Here is an 18,684-nt window from a genome sequence, read left to right on the forward strand (position 1 = left end):
GAACACCGGCTCCCCAGGCAAGTGCCTACTGTGCTGAACCGGAAATCCGGCCCTTGTTATAGGCCTGTACTGGACACACCGATACAGTCTGGCAGGCAGTGGCTAGCAGTGGTTGGAGACGTGGGGCTCAGCAGTTATACTGAGGAACCCGCAAATCACCAAATTTCTTATTACAGCCACTTCTGATCATCGAACGTCAGTTCCTTGGCACCTAACCCGGTCGTCACATTTCCAGGATTTCCTCCCGGAGGAAGGATGCACTTGTCTCTAAGGCACCTCTAGGAACATGGTCCCTGCTGTCTGAATGGTTTGGTATGAAAGCGACAAGTTTAAAATATCACAAGTAATTGCTGAACATTATGGTTCCAATCTCCCTGGGTCTGTCCACACGGCAATGTGAGGCTCAAGCCTACCCCCACCCCTTGCATCCACACACCAATTGTGTTAACCGAGGGCTCAGGGTCCCAGGACTCTGCAGGGCTGGAGGGTCTGAGCCCGTGTTAAGTTGGGGCCTAGGTTCCAAGCCCTATTGCTGTCCTGGGTGCTCATGGCCCCAGGGATGGGATGGGGGCCCTGGGAGCAGGGGCCAGAGAGCACAGCAGGGACCAAGCAGCTGCCCTGCAACGGGGGGGAGCAGCAGAGCTCCCAGCTCAGAATGGCCGGGGGAGGATGACCCCAGCCCCACAACCACTCCCCAGACCTGCATGTCAGCTGCTTGATCCCCCCTCCCCCCTCTGCCCGCCCCCTCCCTGGGGCTGCATGTGCAGGAGAACCCAGGCAGTGGGCACTGTCAGGGCGTCGAGTGGGAGCCAGCCCCAAAACCTCTCCGCAGCTTCCTCGGGCGCCGGGAGCAAAGCTGACAGGCAGGATGTTTGGGGGTTACTGTGGGAACCAGAGTTCTGGTGTTGGGTCAACAGTGCAGAATGGACACTGCAGAGGCCCTCTTTTCACCAGACTTTCTGGTCAAAACCTGGACACCTGGTAACTCTAGTACATCCCTATGATCCTGCTTCAGAGGGGGAGTGAAACGGGCCTCAGATGTTGCTCCAAAAATATTTCAAATGACCAGCGATCCCCCCTGCTCTCCAAGAGGCTGGGCTTGTGTCTCCCCCCACCCCCCCAGCACGAGCCCCTTGAGAGTCTCTTAAGTAGGTTCAGGAGCAGACTCCTCAAGGATTCTGCCCCTTTCTAAAGCATGGAGTCCACCGGCCCGTTTCCCCCAGAGGCCCCAGCCTGGGGTAGCAGCAGGGGTCTGCTGGGAGGCCCATTACAGAGCTGGCGGCAGAGGTGGGAGCTGGGTCCCAAGGCCCCTCACTGCACTCTCTGGTGCTGGCAGTGTCTGTGCCGTGTGCAGCGCCCTCCATCCCTGGCATGAGCTGAGCCATGTGGCCAGAGGCCCAGCTGCCGGGATGGGCTCCAGGGGCATCAGCACAATTTACCATCTGGTGCGTGGCCCTTCTTCCATTGCTGCCTTCCTGGAGCCGGGAGAGGAGAGGTTCCCTGCTGCTGTGGAGATGGATAAACCTGAAAGGAGCTTCTGGGGCAGAGCATCCCCTGCTGCCCATGGCTGACCGGTCTGGGTCTGCCCCCCAGGCTGGGGTACCCACTGGAACTGAGCTGTGGACCTTAACACAATGGAGACTTGTCGAACCTTGTTTTAAAAACTGCTCAGTGTTACTTTCTTTTCTTTTCTTTAACTCTTGACCTTTTCTTGTTTTGTTTAGGAAAAAAGACCAATTTATTTCAGTCACTGAGTTTTCAGAAAAGGTCCATCTCATGGGGCCTTGCAGTCCTGAGAATATACCAGGGTCTAGGCTGTCATCTAATTATTCAATTAGTTTGTTACAGTGGGCAGGCCACCTAACCTGACGTTAACGGCAAAGGAAACACGACAAAGCAAACAAGCTGCACGTGTGGCTGGCGTGTGGGACACGTGTGCTGGCCTAGGGCTGCTGTTCTAGACCCCGTCCAGCAGTGAAAGAGAAACCTGAGAGATAAACCATTTCCTTAACTCATCCTATAGAGCCCACAACATGCATTGTAGGATCTGGGGGCTTCATTCAGCCTCGCCAACATTTTGGGATTATTTGGGCATTTTCTAATTTAAAAATCTGTTCAACATGTAACACCTGGTCAATACCCTTTGAACTTGCAGGGAACTAAGAACTGATTAAAAATTTCAGAGGATGTGTTTTCAGATGATCTCCTGAGGTCTCTTCCAACCCTGATATTCTATGATTCTAAGTGCACTCTCTATGCCATGATCTAAATCGATGATGAAGACACTAAAAAGATCCGGACCCAGAACTGATCCCTGCAGAACCCCATTCATTATGCCCTTCCAGCCTGACTGTGAACTACTTTCTGGAAGCAGTTTTCCAACCAGTTCTGCACCCACCCTGTAGTATCTCCATCTAGGTTGTATTTCCCTAGTTTCCTAATGAGAAGGTCAATCATAGAATCATAGAATATCAGGGTTGGAAGGGACCTCAGGAGGTATCTAGTCCCACCCCCTGCTCAAAGCAGGACCAACCCCAACTAAATCATCCCAGCCAGGGCTTTGTCAAGCCTGACCTTAAACACCTCTAAGGGTGGAGATTCCACCACCTCCCTAGGTAACCCATTCCAGTGCTTCACCACCTTCCTAGTGAAAAAGTTTTTCCTAATATCCAACCTAGACCTCCCCCACTGCAACTTGAGACCATTACTCCTTGTTCTGTCATCTTTCATGCAAGACTGTATCAAAAGCCTTACTAAAGTCTAGATATATCACATCCGGTGGTGAGCTGGGGCTGGTTCGCACCAGTTCGCAGGAACCGGTTGTTAAATTTAGAAGCCTTTTTAGAACCGGTTGTTCCAGGACAACTGGTTCTAAAAAAGCTTTTAAATTTAACAAAGGCTCGGGCAGCTGTCCACCCGGCCCCTGGCCCCAGCTCACGCCCCCTCCTCCCCTGAATGCTCTGCCCTCCTTCTCCTCCCCCTCCCCTGCTTCCCGCGAATCAGATGTTCGCGGGAAGCCTGAAACAAGCATCAGGCAGGTAAGCTGGGTGAGGGGAAGTGGGAGAGGGAGGATGCGAGGAGGGCTCCAGGGAGGCATGGCACGCGCGGCCCAGTCCGGCTCCACGTGAACGGCTCCCCCTGGCCCCGGCCGAGCGCCCAAGCCCGGTCCCGGCCAAGCACCCCTGGCTCGGGCTGGTCCCGGCCGAGTGGCTCCGACCTGGCCCAGCTCGGGCCCCGCAGCACCAGTCCCGGCCGAGTGGCTCCAGCCCAGCTTGGGGAGTCAGGCCCCGCGGCGCCGGTCCCGGTGCTAGCCGAGCGGCTCCGGCCCGGCCCAGGGAGTTGGGCCCGATGGCACTGGTCCCAGTCCCGGCTGAGCGGTTCCGTCCCGGCTCGGCCCGACTCGGGGAGTTGGGCCCCACGGCGCCGGTCCTGGTCCCGGCCGAGCGGCTCCGGCCCGTACCAGACCGGCCTGGGGAGTCGGGCCCCGCAGCGCCAGTCGCGCCCCCGGCCCCATGCAGTGTGGTAAGGGGGCAGGGAGAAGGGAGGGAGTGTTGGAAGAGGGCAGGGGAGTTCGGTGGGTTGTGGGGGGGTGGATAGGAGTCGGGGTGGTCAGAGGGCAGGGAACAGGGAGATTGAATGGGGGCAAGGGTCCCGAGGGGCAGTCAGGAAGGAGCAGGGGTTGGGTGAGGTGGGGGGGCAGTCAGGGGCAGAGAGAAGGGGTGGTTGGATGGGGCAGGACTCCCAGGGGCCATCAAGAATGAGAAGAGGGGTTGGATGGGGCGGCAGGGGGCAGTCAGGGGACAGGGAAGGGGCGTGGATGGGTCAGGGGTCCCCGGGGGGGGTGTCAAGGAACATGGGAGGTTGGATGGGGCACGACCCCCTTGTGAGGTGAGGAGGAGGGAACCCGTTGTTAATATTTTGGCAGCTCATCACTGATCACATCTACCACATCCCCCCCATCCGCAAGGCTTGTTACCCTGTCAAGAAAGCTATCAGGTTGGTTTGACATGATTTGTTCTTGACAAATCCATGCTGACTATCACTTATCACTTTATTATCTTCTAGATGTTTGCAAATTGATTCCTTAATTAGCAGGTGTGGCAAGGCACCTTCTCGGTCTCCCCAGCCTCCTCTGCTTTTAGCCCGGGTGAGACAGGCTTGGGTAGTCTGGTCCCCCTTGGGGCACAGGGGAAGTCTGTTCCCTTCCTCCACCAGTCCTGCTTAGAGTAAATTTCTCCCTTGTGGGAAAGAATACGGCCTCTCCTCCTGGTGAGGCTCGCGGTCTTGCTGCTCCCAAGTAACTGGCAGCAGGACTCCTTCTCTATTTTCTCCCCCTCCTTCCTCCCATGGGAGGGTTTAAAAAGGTCACAGGTGGGCCTTAGTTGGAATCAGCTGATCCTAATTAACGTCAGGTAGCTCCCCCTCAGCTGATTCTAATTGATACCATGGCAACCCCTTCTCAGCTGAACCTGATTGACCCGTAGTTACCCCCCAGTTGACAGGGAGGAGGGGCCTTTTAACCCTCTGAGGCTGCTTTCAACCCCTCCCTTGTAGCTGTCTGTCCTGAGTTTATCACACAGGTTTAAAACAAACACAAGAAAGTATTTTTTCATGCAATGCACTGTGAACCTCTGGAACTCCTTGCCAGAGGGTGTTGTGAAGGCCAATATTATAATGGGGTTCAAAAGGGAGCTAGATAGATTCATGGAGGACAGGTCCATCAATGGCTATTAGCCAGGCTGGGCAGGGATGGTGTCTCTAACCTCTGTTTGCCAGAAGCTGGGAACGGGCGACAGGGGATGGATCACTTGATGATTCCCTGTTCTGTTCATTCCCTCTGGGGCACCTGGCACTGGCCACTGTTGGAGGACCGGATACTGGGCTAGAAGGACCTTAGGTCTGACCCAGTCTGGCCGTTCTTATGTTCTAATTATTTGCTCCATTATCTCTCCTGGTACAGAAGTTAAGCTGACTGGTCTGTCATTGCCTGGGTTGCCCTTCTTTCCATTTTTATAGACAGGCACAATATTTGCTCTTTTCCAGTCTTCTGGGATCTCTCCTGTCTTCCATGACTTTTCAAAGATAATAGCTAATGGCTCAGATATCTCCTCAGCCAGTTCCATGAGTGTTCTAGGATGCATTTCATCAGGCCCTGGTGACTTGAAGACATCTAACTTGTCCAAGTAACTTTTAACTTGTTCTTTCCCTAGTTCAGCAGCTGAACCTACCCCATTTTCACTGGCATTCTCTATGGCAACCTTTTTGGTGAAAGCCAAAACAAAATTGAATTAAATTAAATGGCAACAAAATTAATGAACTTAGAGTTAAGGTTGCCCAGTGATCTCTCGTGTCCTTCCTGGATATTAAGTTCACCAACATTCAAACGTCTGAAAACCAGAAAATACAGAGTTCAATTAAGCACCCATGCAACTTTAACTCTGCCCCCGTCGCTGGCAATAGCCACTGGGAATGACCTGCCTGCACTCCAGCTGCATTCACTGTGTTAAGTGTAGCTGTGTTGAATGGTGGAGGAATGTGTTTATTTGTTCTTTGAAATATCAAAGTATTTCAAAATTTTGATTAGCTCTGGCACAAAGCAACACATTTCATAGTAAGATATACCTAACACACAATCTGACAATGGTCTGAAAGCATAAAGTAGGATTTTATTTAGTAATTTCTGCCATTAAAATACTTTGCATTCCTTACGCAAGACAAAGATATTTTTACAGTAGGATACAAACACCCCTGAGCACCCCAGAGAGAAGAGGTGAGTAATCATTGTAGCACAGTGGTAGGGGCTGATCCTGGGGCAGGGTTCTGCCCTTTGTAGCCTTTTATTTAATTTAGAATAAATGTAGTGACGTGATCCTACATCGCCCTGGGTTTGGCTCTGGTTGCCACAGTGTCGAGATCAACAGAGTGACAGTCACCTCTGCTACCTGCTTCAGATTTAGAGCCTCTAGGAACACGTGAAGACCATGGATAGTGACACACACATTCACAAGTACCATGTCTAGTCTGTATTACACGTTTTATTAGCGTCACAAGCAAGGTTACAATTACCCAAGCATATAGAAATCCTATGAATACCCATGCCCAAATTATAAATATAGTCATACTCAATTCTTATTAACTAACCTACAATTTATTAAAGAAGGAAAGATAGAGTGTTGGTTAGAAGATCGATATACAGACAGACTTGAGTTCAATTCTTGAGGTTCAGATACACAGCAGAGATGATGAATTTGTAGTTGCCAAAAGTTCTTTTAGAAATAGTCCAATGTCCATATTCAGGGTGACTCCAGCCAATGACTGGGGATCTCAATTCCTATGGCTTAGGTTCGCCCCTCTTGAAACCCAAAGCAGATCTGAGATAAAGAAGGATCGTGCCCCAGGGTCTTTATACATTTCCAGCAGCCTCTTGGCCTGAGAGAACAATAGGCTTAACCTTCTGTCTCCCACACATCCTGGCAATTAGCACAGGGTAATGTATCCATTAAACAGTTCAGATACAGGTCACCACAACCTTCAAAGAGACACATAGACAATAATCCTATTTCAATCAAGTGTCATCATAAATGTTAATATTCCTTTTGGATCTTGAATCAAAGCTATACTAATAGACAAGACTTGTTTGCTTACATCACAAGACCTGAGCAAACATCTACCCTTCTACCTCTAACAATCCAGGCTTGCATTTCAAAGTTCTAGCCTAACCTAATGGGATAGCCCAACTATCATTACACATCCCTTCCTAACAAGTCTTAACATTTTTTCCATGGGTCGTGTCTGTCTATGAGTTAATTAACTCTTTCTGGCCTTGTGTCACTTTTCAATGAGATCTTATATTACACCAATATAATGTCATACTAGCGTAGGATCAATCTTTGGTCACTTACTCATGTCAAGCATTCTTAAACCTATGGCCTAGTGTGGCTAAGCTGAACTCTGACAGGCCTCAGCCTGCAGGCCTTGCGTTTCAGCCATGCTGCACGTATATACCTAATGCTACTTATCACTCTGATACTTCTATAATCCTACGCCTTAAATCTAGTTAGCATACCTTCATTAGAAGTAATTTAGCATCTGAGTTAATCATTACATCACACAGCACAACCGTACGTGGATAATCAAATGAAGTAACTGGCTACACCTTGCCCCTTCAGACTGTGCAAAGGGCCCATGCTGTGAGTGGGGCAAGTGTATGTGAATCAGCTAGAAACCCCCGATGAGCACGTGGAGACGGTGCAGTGAGCTGCCAGGGCTTGTGCCCTGTACAGGAAGAGGGGGTGGAGAGGCAGGGCGGTGGCCCTGGTTTTACTTCGTCCCTTTCAGGCAGTGAGCACCACGGGGGGTTCTGGCCAAGGCCTGCACAGGGTGCAAAGGGCAGAGCTCCTGGTGCCCATTGTGCAGCTGAGCTTCCAGCCGCAGCGGCTCTAGGACGAGGTGGGGATCGCACTGCCAATGGCATTCTGGCCCTGCCTGCCGACCCCTCAGCTTTCCTTTCCACCTTCTGCGCCCGGGCGGGGTCCAGCCAGAACCTCCCACAGGCTCATTCTACAGCCTGTGGGCTGGATCCAGCCCCTTGCTCATTTTCATCCATCCCACAGGCCACACATGTGCCAATCACCTGCTGGGGGGTGGGGGAAGTGAATGGAGGCTTGGGGCTTCGCAGCAGGGCAAGCCGGCTCTCATGGCTCCAGCCCCGTGGGGGTGCGTGTGCACGCCAAGGCTGTGAGCTGCAAGTGCCGGCTCACCCCACTGCGTGGGGGAAGCCCTGACTCTCAGTGCCCCCCCAACAGGCTGGAGCTATGAGTGCCAGCTCACCCCGCTGCAGCCTCTGTGCCCCCCTGGGGGGGTGAGTTGAACATGTGTGGCCCTCCACTGATTTTTTGGGTGGGTCAATGGCTCCTGATACAAAAAGGGTTCCCCATCCCTGTTCTAAGGGATCCCGTTTCTGTCAGATGTATTGGTGCACTGAGCATGCTCCAGACAGGATCCTACCCTGGGACAGAGAATCTCACTTACCCCACGAGGAGAAATATTAAATCCTCACCTCAAATGGATATCAAGGGCTGCGTACTTTGCAGGGTGGCTGCCCCTCCTCCTTCTAGCTGTTCACTTTGTAATCCATCCTTCATCCCTCCCCCCCCCAAACCCCCAGTTCTTCTTTCCCATCCCCTCCCCCTTCCTTTCCCCCCCTCCCCCCGTACCTTTCTCTGACCCTGTTCTCTGATATAACCCTACAGAACCATACAGCACGAGAACAAGCCAACCGGGCCGTCACGGCCGGACCGTGAGATGGGTTTATCTAGCCTGCTCTCTATGGTACTGACAGGGCCCCAGGCTACCCTGAGTCTCAGGGAAGCAGGGTCAGATGGAATCCTGTATTCAAGACCCAGAAGAAAGGGAAGATTTTCTCCCCATTGAAAGAGGCCCGTGGGAAAGTGAAGATTGGGGCCAGATTATCAGCATAACTAAATGCCACCAACCCCCCTTCATAGTCTAGAGAGACCCGGATCCTCCTGGGATCTCTCCTCAAGGACAGGGGGGTGATAGGTTTGGTGTGAGCCCGGTAGTCATGGACACCATCCCACTGCCGCACCCCCATCCAGACCCCCTCCTCAGGAGTAAAGCCAACCTCTCCCTTCCTCTGCACTGACTCTCTAGCTACCCCCACAGCCCAGAGCCCAGCTGGCCCTCCCTCCACCTTCACCTCCCAGGAATGTTTCCCCGAGGTGAAGCCCTCAGAGCCCAGCACACAGTAAGAATAATCAAATCTCTCCGGATTGTCAGGCAAACTCTGTTTTTTGTGTCCCCGGCTCATGGTTTTTAGATCTTCAGACAGGACAAGTTCAAGATGTGCCGTGTCTGGATCCAGAGTCAGATTCGCTGGGGGAGAGACAGAATCAGAGCGTTATTGGCAGACATGGGTCAATGACAGAGTGAAAGGATCAGCTGGGCCAGACCTGAGACTCAGGATCTTCCCCCCCCGCACTCACCTACTGTGTAACACATATGTGTGCCAGTCAGTGCTGCTCTTTCTATAGCTAACTATCTACACAGAGAGAGAAATTACAGGGCAAAAATACTTCACTAACCCAGCGTTAAGGTGTTGGTGATACTTGCGCCCTTCAAGGCCACAGGATTGTTTGGGGAGGAGATGATAAAACACGAGCATTTTAAAGCTTTATTAATTAAAAAATAAAACAGCGGAGAGTGATCTGTGCTTTTTATGTTACTTAGAGGAGGGAAGAAAGTGTTAGTGCCCCAAGCCCTAACCCACTTTTATACGTACACACGCTTTATTTGAGGCTGGCCAAGCCTGGGTGTAACGTAAGAAGAAGGGGGGCAGGGGTTGTCCTGGTCCCAGGTTGTTTGGGGTCCGCTGTGATCTCCGGCTTGCTTTGGCTTTTGGGAGGGTTTTTAAGCTCTGGGGTTTTTGGGGGGGTGTTTTTGTTTAGTGACTTTTGCTTTTAGTGTTTTTTGTATTAGTTTAAACTGGATTTTTGTGAACTTTTTAGCCTTTTTAAAACATACCAGCTTTAGACATACTGGCTCGACTTTGTTTTTGTGTGTTAGCTTCTGCTGTTTTGTTTGTTTGGGGCTGCTTTTGCAGGATTGTTGTTTGTTTAGTTGAATTTGTTTTTTATTGCTGGTTCGGGTGGAATTTAGCACCTCTCCTCCCCCACAGCTTTCTTGGCCGGCAGCTGATAGTCAGCTCTATGCTGCAGCCTTGGGCTTGCTGGAGTCAGCATCTTATTTTTGGGCTTAGCAGGAGCACGGAGTTAACCCATTTTTTGCCTCCTCTTTTGGGGGTGGGGCTTTTTGCAACCTGCAAAGGAATTTTTTATTTTACACTTATACCTTTGACCCTTCCCTGGAATGCCTTGTGATGCCTGCAACCGCATTAGCAACACACCTTGCTGATTTGCTTCCCCATGGGACCCCATGGGAGGGAGTCCTGGGCCTGGGGACAGTCCCCCCCTTGACCCCGAATCAACATTTTGTTATGAGGGGTCACCATTTTGGTTTTTATTTTTATTTTTTGATACAGTGGCTAGGGTTACTCTTGGCCTTTTGCATAAACACCGATAGAGCACAAACATGCTACAGATTTGTTCAGTTAAATATTGTTGGAGCTGAGAGCACATTGAATTTGTCCTTAATTGTGGTTTTAATTAGTCCCTGCAAGGTATTCCACGTGTGGAGGGCCAATTTGCAGTATGTTTGAGGGCGGCAGTGGCTACCGTCAGGTGGGTGAGGTTTGTACTTGTGACCAGTTTTATGGCCTTTTTTAATTGTTTGTTTTGTATGGCCCTTTGCTAGTATATTTTAAATACTAGCTGCCGTATTGGGCCCATTTCACAAGGAGCCCACTAAGGTTTGGGTTTTTTGCGGGGGGGACAAGGACAATGTCTGCGTGAGGAGGGCCATTTGGAGGGTGGCCTCCCTGGTACAATTGGGAAGGAAGGCTGGGACCTGAAAGCATGTTGGGGCAGGTAAATGTCTAAAGCTCCCAAGGTGGCGTTCAGGAGGATTCAGCGTTAAGTGGCTGCCTCCCATTCAGTGGCGGGTAACGTTTGCCACCACCGCTGGTGGGGCAATGGGACGAGATGTTGTCCCGTCTGGGGATGCCTGGCAGGTACGGAGCTTTTCTGGGTCAATTTTGTTTGGGACTTAACTGGGGAGGGATATGCAGAGCCAGGGGACCTGGGGCTTTTGGCTGGGGCCGCTTTTGAAGAATACCCAGAAAAACATTGTATTACAATGAAGGATTTTGCAGGCCTGAAGCAGCAAGAGCGGTTCCACCACTTCTGTTCAGGGTGTTTTGGGGCTCTTGCTATTACTGCCTTGTCTTGTAAATAAAGCAAAAGGAAAAGAAAAAGAACAACGTAAATGAACTTATTGGGGAAACTGAGGCACATACAAAAACTTTTAAAGTTATTAGTTGTTTTGTTATAGCTTTTTTTGGCTTTTGTTGTGGATGTTGTTTGTTTGGTTTAGGAGGTTGCAATAACAATACTGCGTTCAGGGATTACTATTATTTGCCAGAGGGGTTTTTATTTTGCTTTAGGCCATCACAGGAGGAACAGGATTTGTCCCCATGAGGTTCAGGGGAGATTCAGCGCCACACACCAGGTATTTTGCTGTGGCCCTGCTGTGTCTATCGGGACTGTGCATTGTTTTTAAGGGACCTTTTTTTTAAGCTTTGTGCCACACTGTGGCTTGGGCCCCATCAGCAGCTCAAGCCAGGGAGAGCCTCTGAAGGTTTTTTGTTTTTTTTTTAATTATACATAATTTAGATAATTTTATGGATAGCTGGAAACCCAGATGGTCCAGGCAGGCGGCTGGTCCACAGCTGGGGCCCACGATGCCATGACCAAAAACCTAGGAAGAAACATATGTTTTGAGCCGATTGTCATGCGCCCATTTTAATTTCCCAGGTAGCTGAAGTTGATATACTACCGGAGAGATGCAGCTTACAATGGGATGTGGGCCACTTTCCCCAGTTTTTGCAACATTACCTTGTTTTTAATGTGTTATTCCCAGATGTTTTTAATGATGATTCCTTTGTGTTTGCCTTTTTTTTTTTAAAGTGGCCTTTACGGCTTTGCATAGCTTTTTTTTTTAATTAGGCAAAGCTGAAACTTTTTTGGTTGTGGCAAACAGTAAATGTGATGATTGGTAAACATAATATTGACAGCAAAGAGTCCTGTGGCACCTTATAGACTAACAGACGTATTGGAGCATGAGCTTTCGTGAGTGAATGCCCATTTCGTCGGATGCATGTTCACCCACGAAAGCTCATGCTCCAAAACGTCTGTTAGTCTATAAGGTGCCACAGGACTCTTTGCTGCTTTTACAGATCCAGACTAACACGGCTACCCCTCTGATATATAATATTGACATTACATTTATATTTGTTTACTAGCGGGTTGCTAACATTTATTTTTTTTAAACACTTTTTTTTAGGAATTAATATATACACATTGCCCATTATACAGTATTTTGGTTTTATTATTTAATTTATTTTATATACAGGATTTTAGTGACATGTTTTTACTACAGGGCTTTGGAGCAACAAGCCAGGACAAGCACATCCACTTCTGAGGAGTCCACTCAGTACAGCCTTTGGTGTCCAGTAGTTTTTTGGGGTTTTTTAGCCCACTGGCTTGAGATCCGGGGTAGCCAGAAAGATTCTATGTGCAATACGGGGAGTGGGCTAACTTTTTATATTTTTGCTTTAAAACCAATTTTTTGTAATATGGTGTTTACTACCTGAGGATGGATTTTTTTTGCAGTATTTGATACATAACAGTGCTACCAACAAGACAAACAACACAAGAAATAGAACACAAAACACACTTTCTAATGTGACAGTAGATTTATGGTATTTGGGGTTGCTTTTTAGCTGGTATTAGCTTTTTTTTATTTTTTGAAAGACAAAAAGAACATATTTTTACCCTTTGGGGATGGCAGATTATTGCTTAAAATATTTTTTTAATAAATATTTTTGCTGATTGTAGGCAAAACAGAGGAATTACCCCCATATTTTCCTGTGTTTGTTTTATAGGCAGGCCAGGTTTCATTGGCTTCTATTTTTATTAGTGAGGTAATTTGCATTGACAGACGCTTTTTAGCTTTTGGATTTAAAGCCATTAGCAGCTCAGAGGCTTTGTCTTAAAAGGGACTGTGGTGGGGCAAAGCCTCACTAGCACGGCGCCTCCTGCTGGTCATCCAGGGAATTAGCTCTTCCAGCCCAGAGCACCCTCTGCAGTCCAGTGTCTTGCCTGCCGCTGGCCCCTGTGTCCCTCCCGAACCCCAGTGCCCCTTTTCTTCTGGGTCCTGCCCCAGCACTAACCCACAATCTGGGTCTCCCCAACCAGGGGAACCCCCACCCCTCTGTCCCCAATCAGTGGCTACTGCCCGTCACCATCTAGCCCCCACTTCCCAGGGCAGACGCAGTCTGTAAACCACTCAGCATTGGCAAGGGGGGATGGACCAGCCGCCTCTGCCTAGCTCTGGGCTGCCCCTCTGCAGGCCCAGTACCTCTTGTGGGCCCTTAACTCGGCCTGCAGCCTGGGGCTTTGCTAGGCTGGAGCTCCCCAGCTCCCTCTGCCCTTCCCCAGCCCTGCTCCACCCCAGGTACCCGCCTCAGCTCCCAGGCAGCCAGGCCCTGCTCTCTCATGCAGCTAGAGGGAGAGAGTGTCCTTCTGGCCACCACCTCTTATAGGGGCCAGCTGGGCCCTAATTGCACTGGCTACAGCCATGGCTGCTTCCCCACCAGCCCAGCTTCTCCCTGCCCCAGCCCTCTCCAAGGGCCCTCTCCTCAGGCAGGAGCGGGGTGACCCCCCCCCCGCTACAGGGACACAATTAACTTTTACTAGAGTTCTGATTACTTTTAATTTTTAAATTTTGCTTTTAAAACACACAGTGATTTGAAAAGGAAAATACAACTTACTGTGGCTCCCTTTGGAGCCCTTATAGGATTTTAATTAAGTAGCCTGGTAGGTTTGCATTTATTTATTTATTTGTTTGTTTATATCTATACTGCACATGTCCTGGGGAAAATACACATTTCTTATATTGCTTTGTTTTTATATAGCTGTACATAAATTACATTTTTATATATATTTGGGGCAGTTAAGTTTTAATAGAAGCCCCTTATGTTTTTTTAGCAAATTTGACTAACTTGTTTATAGTTAAGTGATTTTACTTCGATAGTTTTTTTGCTTGGATTATTTACAGACTTTTTTTTGGAAAAGGGCCCATTTTCCCTCTAAAATGGCTGAAAAGAAACCAAGATTTTTTTTTAATATAACACTTTTTTTAACATTGTTACAATGTTTAACTGCTTAATTCTTTTTTAGCTTTTGCAGAGTTAATTTTTTTTAATTACTTGCCTATTTTTTTAAAATGATGCATACATTAACTTAGATGTTACCATTTTAAGTACTATTTTAGGGATTCTAATTTTTTATACCTGCACTTACTGCTTTTTTTTATTTTTGCCACTATGCCCTTAGGGCTTTTAAACCATTTTTGTTTGTTTGTTTGTTTGCTGCCTGCTTCCTTGACTGGGCCCGATTTTGCTTTTTTTGCTGAATTGGTTTTTTTATGGGCACAGGCTTCGTTTTATTACTAATTTAGCAAGGAAGGTCGGCTCCTCAACTAGCCACTACCCCTCCTGGTCCCTTTGCTCTTTGTCATTACCCCACGAGGTGCTCTTCTCATAGTCGGGGGTGCCGTACATACAACCTTTTCCCCCTTCACCTGCTGGACCTCTCCTTGGTTTCAATAAGGGCCACTATAGGGGTGCAACAAGGTTCTGTCCAAAATTGAGCTTCCCCACAAAGGGAGAGATTCAAGTTTTCACAAGGATCACCCGAATCATCTCCCGTGAGGCTCACCACCTGGACCGAACGCACGGCCAACTGACGTTTTAACTGTTCAATTTTTTTTTATGGCGAGCACACTGCCGTTGTGGCATATGCTGGGCACAGATGGTCAAGTCTTTCACAAGTCCCTGAAGGACAGGTACTTGCTTAGCCAGTGCTTTCAGGCAGGTGCATTCCACCTTTTCTGCCTGGAAGTCCTGTTCCAAGGCTTGCAACTTGTCCTGGGCATAGACATGGGTTGCAGCCTGGCTAGTGATTTGCACTTTCAGTTGTTCAGTTTCCACCAGCTGTCGGGTACACACCTCTTCCCTTCTCCCCTTCTCTCTCTGTCCCAACATTTGGTATCATATGGCCACTGCAGTCCAAATTAATCCCACAGCTACCCCTAGGTTTTTACCCTTTAGCTTTTTATACTTGGCATACGGGTCTAACAAATCCTGCCCAGTCTGCATTTTTTTCTGAAGCTCTACTACAGAACCACAGGGATGATATCCCACTTTGGTGAGAGCCCTCTCCAACCGGGAGAGATCCTCACCCCCCATTTGAAAGAGACAGCAGGGTCCCGTCCCTCTTTGTCACCCCTCCCGTGGCTCGGGCATCAGGTCCACCTGCCTCCTGTGATGCCAGCTGACCGGGCAGCCGGACTTCCATGTCCGCGCTCCCTAATGCCCGTATGTCCAGCCTTGAACCCGTCGTTGATGCCATCGCCGACGACTGCGGGACTCCCAAGTCCGCAGCTGTACCCTTCTGTTTCCTGAACATGTTGTTACAATTTATTAGTACAGCTCTTAAGATCTTTTAATTACTTGAGATTTCATGTAGCCCACACTGGCACTGGGGCCTACAATGTTCACTCCCCCTGGGCCGGAGGGAGAGATGCTCAGCCTCCCTCCATATTACTCAGTCCAATATCACCGAGGGTCCACACATCAAAACCCTTCCCAGGCAGAGTGAGACACCCTATGTCCTCCTCTTCAACTCAGGCATGCTATGACTGGGGGTGTATGCACCTAGGATTATATGTGTGGAGCGAGACTCCCTGAGTCCTACTACTACCTCGGACTTCTACAACTGGGAGTATACCCACCTGCACCCTATCCCCACCAAAAGGGGTGGAGAGAGGAATGCTAAACCTCTCTCGGGTTCTCAGATCTACTACGGCTGAGAGTGGGCACAACTTTAATCATAAAATCCTCAACGTGTAAAACCAACAGTGCCGGACAGAGCAAACATGAAATACCAAGGGCAAAACAGTTGGTGCGCTCCCCACCCCGCACAATTCTCCACCAAAACTGTGACAGATTTCTGTTACCAATCTGCCTGAGGCATCCGGTGATCAGGCTGAGACTACAGGATTGTTTGGGGAGGAGATGACGAAACATACCAAGTGTCTAAATCAGTGGTCCCCAACCTTTTTGTCTGGGGGCGCCAGACAAAGGACTGCGGCGGTGGTCGAGCATCCACCAAAATGCCGCTGAATTTTGGCGGCATTTCAGCGGCGACGCCTCTCGATGACATTGTTTGTCGGCGGCAAGCGGCATCATCGAGAGGTGTCACCGCTGAAATGCCGCTGAATTTCAGCAGCATTTTGGCAGATGCTCGACCACTGGCCAGGACACGGGCGCATTTAGATGCCCCCACGGGCACCATGGCGCCCGGCAGGTGCTGCGCTGGGGACCCCTGGTCTAAATTTTAAGGCTTTATTAATTAAATAATAAAATAACAGTGGAGAGTGATGGGTGCTCCCCACGTCACTCAGAGGAAGGAAGAAAGTGTTAGTGCCCCAAGCCCTAGCCCACTTTCATGCTCACACATGCTCTACTCGAGGCTGGCCAAGCCTGGGTGTAACGTAAGAAGAAGAGGGGGAAAGATGGCCAGGAGTTCTGTCCTGGGCCCAGGTCGTCTGGGGTCCACTGTGATTTCCGGCTTGCTTTGGCTTTTGGGAGAGTTTTTAAGTCCTGGGTTCTTTTGGTGGCATTTTTGTTTAGCAACCTCTGTTCCTGGTGATCTTTGTATCAGTTCAAACCAGGTCTTTTTGTGGCCTCCTTAGCTTTTCCAAAACACACCGGCTCCAGACACACTGGCTAGACTTTGTTTTCCTCTGCGTTAGCCTTCGCTGTCTTGTTTGTTTGGGGCTGCCTCTGCAGGTCTGTTGTCTGTTCAGATTAATTATTTTTTCTTACAACTGGTCGGGGTGGAATTTAGTCCCATCCCCCATTGTTCTTGGCAGGCAGCTGAGAGTCAGCTGCATGCTGTGGCCTTGGGCTTGCTGGAGTTAGCGTCTTCTTTTTGGGCCTAGCAGGAGCATGGAGTTAACCCGTTCTCTGCTCTCTTTCTTTTTCCCCCTCTTGGCCTCTTGCAACCTGCAAAGGAATCTTCCATTTCACACTCACACCTTTGACCATCCCCCGAAATGCCTTGCGATGCCTGCAACCGCGTTAGCATACAATGCTCATCTGCCTCCCCATAGGACCCCCTGAGGGAGGGAGGCCTTGGGCCTGTGACAAGGATACTGGTCTAGATTGACCATTGGTCTGACCCAGTATAGCTCTTCTTATGTTCTTATGTAGTTGCTAAAATGGCGAGGGAGAGAAATCTCAGACATAGCCTGTGGCCCAAGAAATGGGCAGCTTTAACACCTGTGGTTACAGTAACTTTAAGCATAGGAGAGAAGGCTGGTGTATGTCTCTCCCCTCCCTCTCCTATTAGTCCCCACAACAGATAGCGCCCCCCCTCCATCATTTCCAGCTCACCCACCCCCATTCCTGTCCATTCATCCATTAGCATTTTAGAAGCCACATGTGCACAAAGTAGTTGATCGAATCTGTGAACTTTAAGAACAGCTGTGTTTCAGGGGGCTGGATCTCAGGACTCTCCTGCTCAAAGAACCCAAATTCGGTTTCAGTGATATTGCAGGAAATTGTCATATCTGCAGAGACCTGTCCAGCCAGAGTGAAAGCTTTCCACCTACAGACCCTCTTGGCTCCTCTGTCCATATGTGCTGAGTATGATCAACTTAGTTAACAAACAGTATTATTTACCTAATAGTGTTCTAAATTGTGCTCCCCCAAAGAGCATGGGGTGCCGTTTACTCTCTGGGGGTTACTCTCAAGTGAGTGAGACCCTTTCGCCAGGATCAGAGCCGTGGCTTGATCCCCAGGTCTGGGCAAAACCATGTGGCTAGAACATGTCAACCTCTAGAAAATCAGGGGGACAATGAGGGGGTGTTGCATCTTGTGAATCCCTTGGTCAAATGACCCCAAATTTGGATCACTCACCCTAGCCAGCACCCCTTGAGGCACACCAAATTTCAAGGCAATCTGAGTAACCATGATGATTTTAGAGCACTTAGAAGAATGAAACTTTTCACAGAAACCAGATTGGAACCTTAACTTGACCAGACCTGGCAGTCATACAATTTTTACAGTGCCCAGCACAATGGGGCCCTATTAAGAACATAAGAATGGTTGTACTGGGTCAGACCAAAGATCCATCCAGTCCAGTATCCTGTCTGCTGACAGTGGCCTGTGCCAAGTTCCCCAGAGGGAGTGAACCTAACAGGTAATGATCAAGTGATCTCTCTCCTGCCATCCATCTCCATCCTCTGACAAACAGAGTCTAGGGACGCCATTCCTTACCCATCCTGGCTAATAGCCAGTAATGGACTTAATCTCCATGAATTTATCCAGTTCTCTTTTAAACCCTGTTATAGTCCTAGCCTTCACAAGCTCCTCAGGTAAGGAGTTCCACCAGTTGACTGTGCGCTGTGTGAAGAAGAAATTCCTTTGATTTGTTTTAAACCTGCTGCCCATTCATTTCATTTGGTGGCCCCTAGTTCTTATATTATGGGAACAAGTAAATAACAAGTAAAATCATTTTCTCCACACCATTCATTATTTTATAGACCTCTATCATATCCCCCCTTAGTCTCCTCTTTTCCAAGATGAAAAGTCCTAGCCTCTTTAATCTCTCCTCATATGGCACCCTTTCCAAACTCCTAATCATTTTAGTTGCCCTTCTCTAAACCTTTTCTAGTGCCAGTATAACTTTTTTGAGATGAGGAGACCACATCTGTACACAGTATTCGAGATGTGGGCGTACCATGGATTTATATAAGGGCAATAAGATATTCGCCATCTTATTCTCTATCCCCTTTTAAATGATTCCTAACATCCTGTTTGCTTTTTGACTGCCGCTGCACACTGAGTAGACATCTCCAGAGAACTACCCATGATGACTCCAAGATCTTTTTCCTGATTAATTGTAGCTAAATTAGCCC

Source organism: Mauremys mutica, chromosome 2 (genome assembly GCF_020497125.1).
Source record: "Mauremys mutica isolate MM-2020 ecotype Southern chromosome 2, ASM2049712v1, whole genome shotgun sequence".
Taxonomy (NCBI): Eukaryota; Metazoa; Chordata; order Testudines; family Geoemydidae; genus Mauremys; species Mauremys mutica.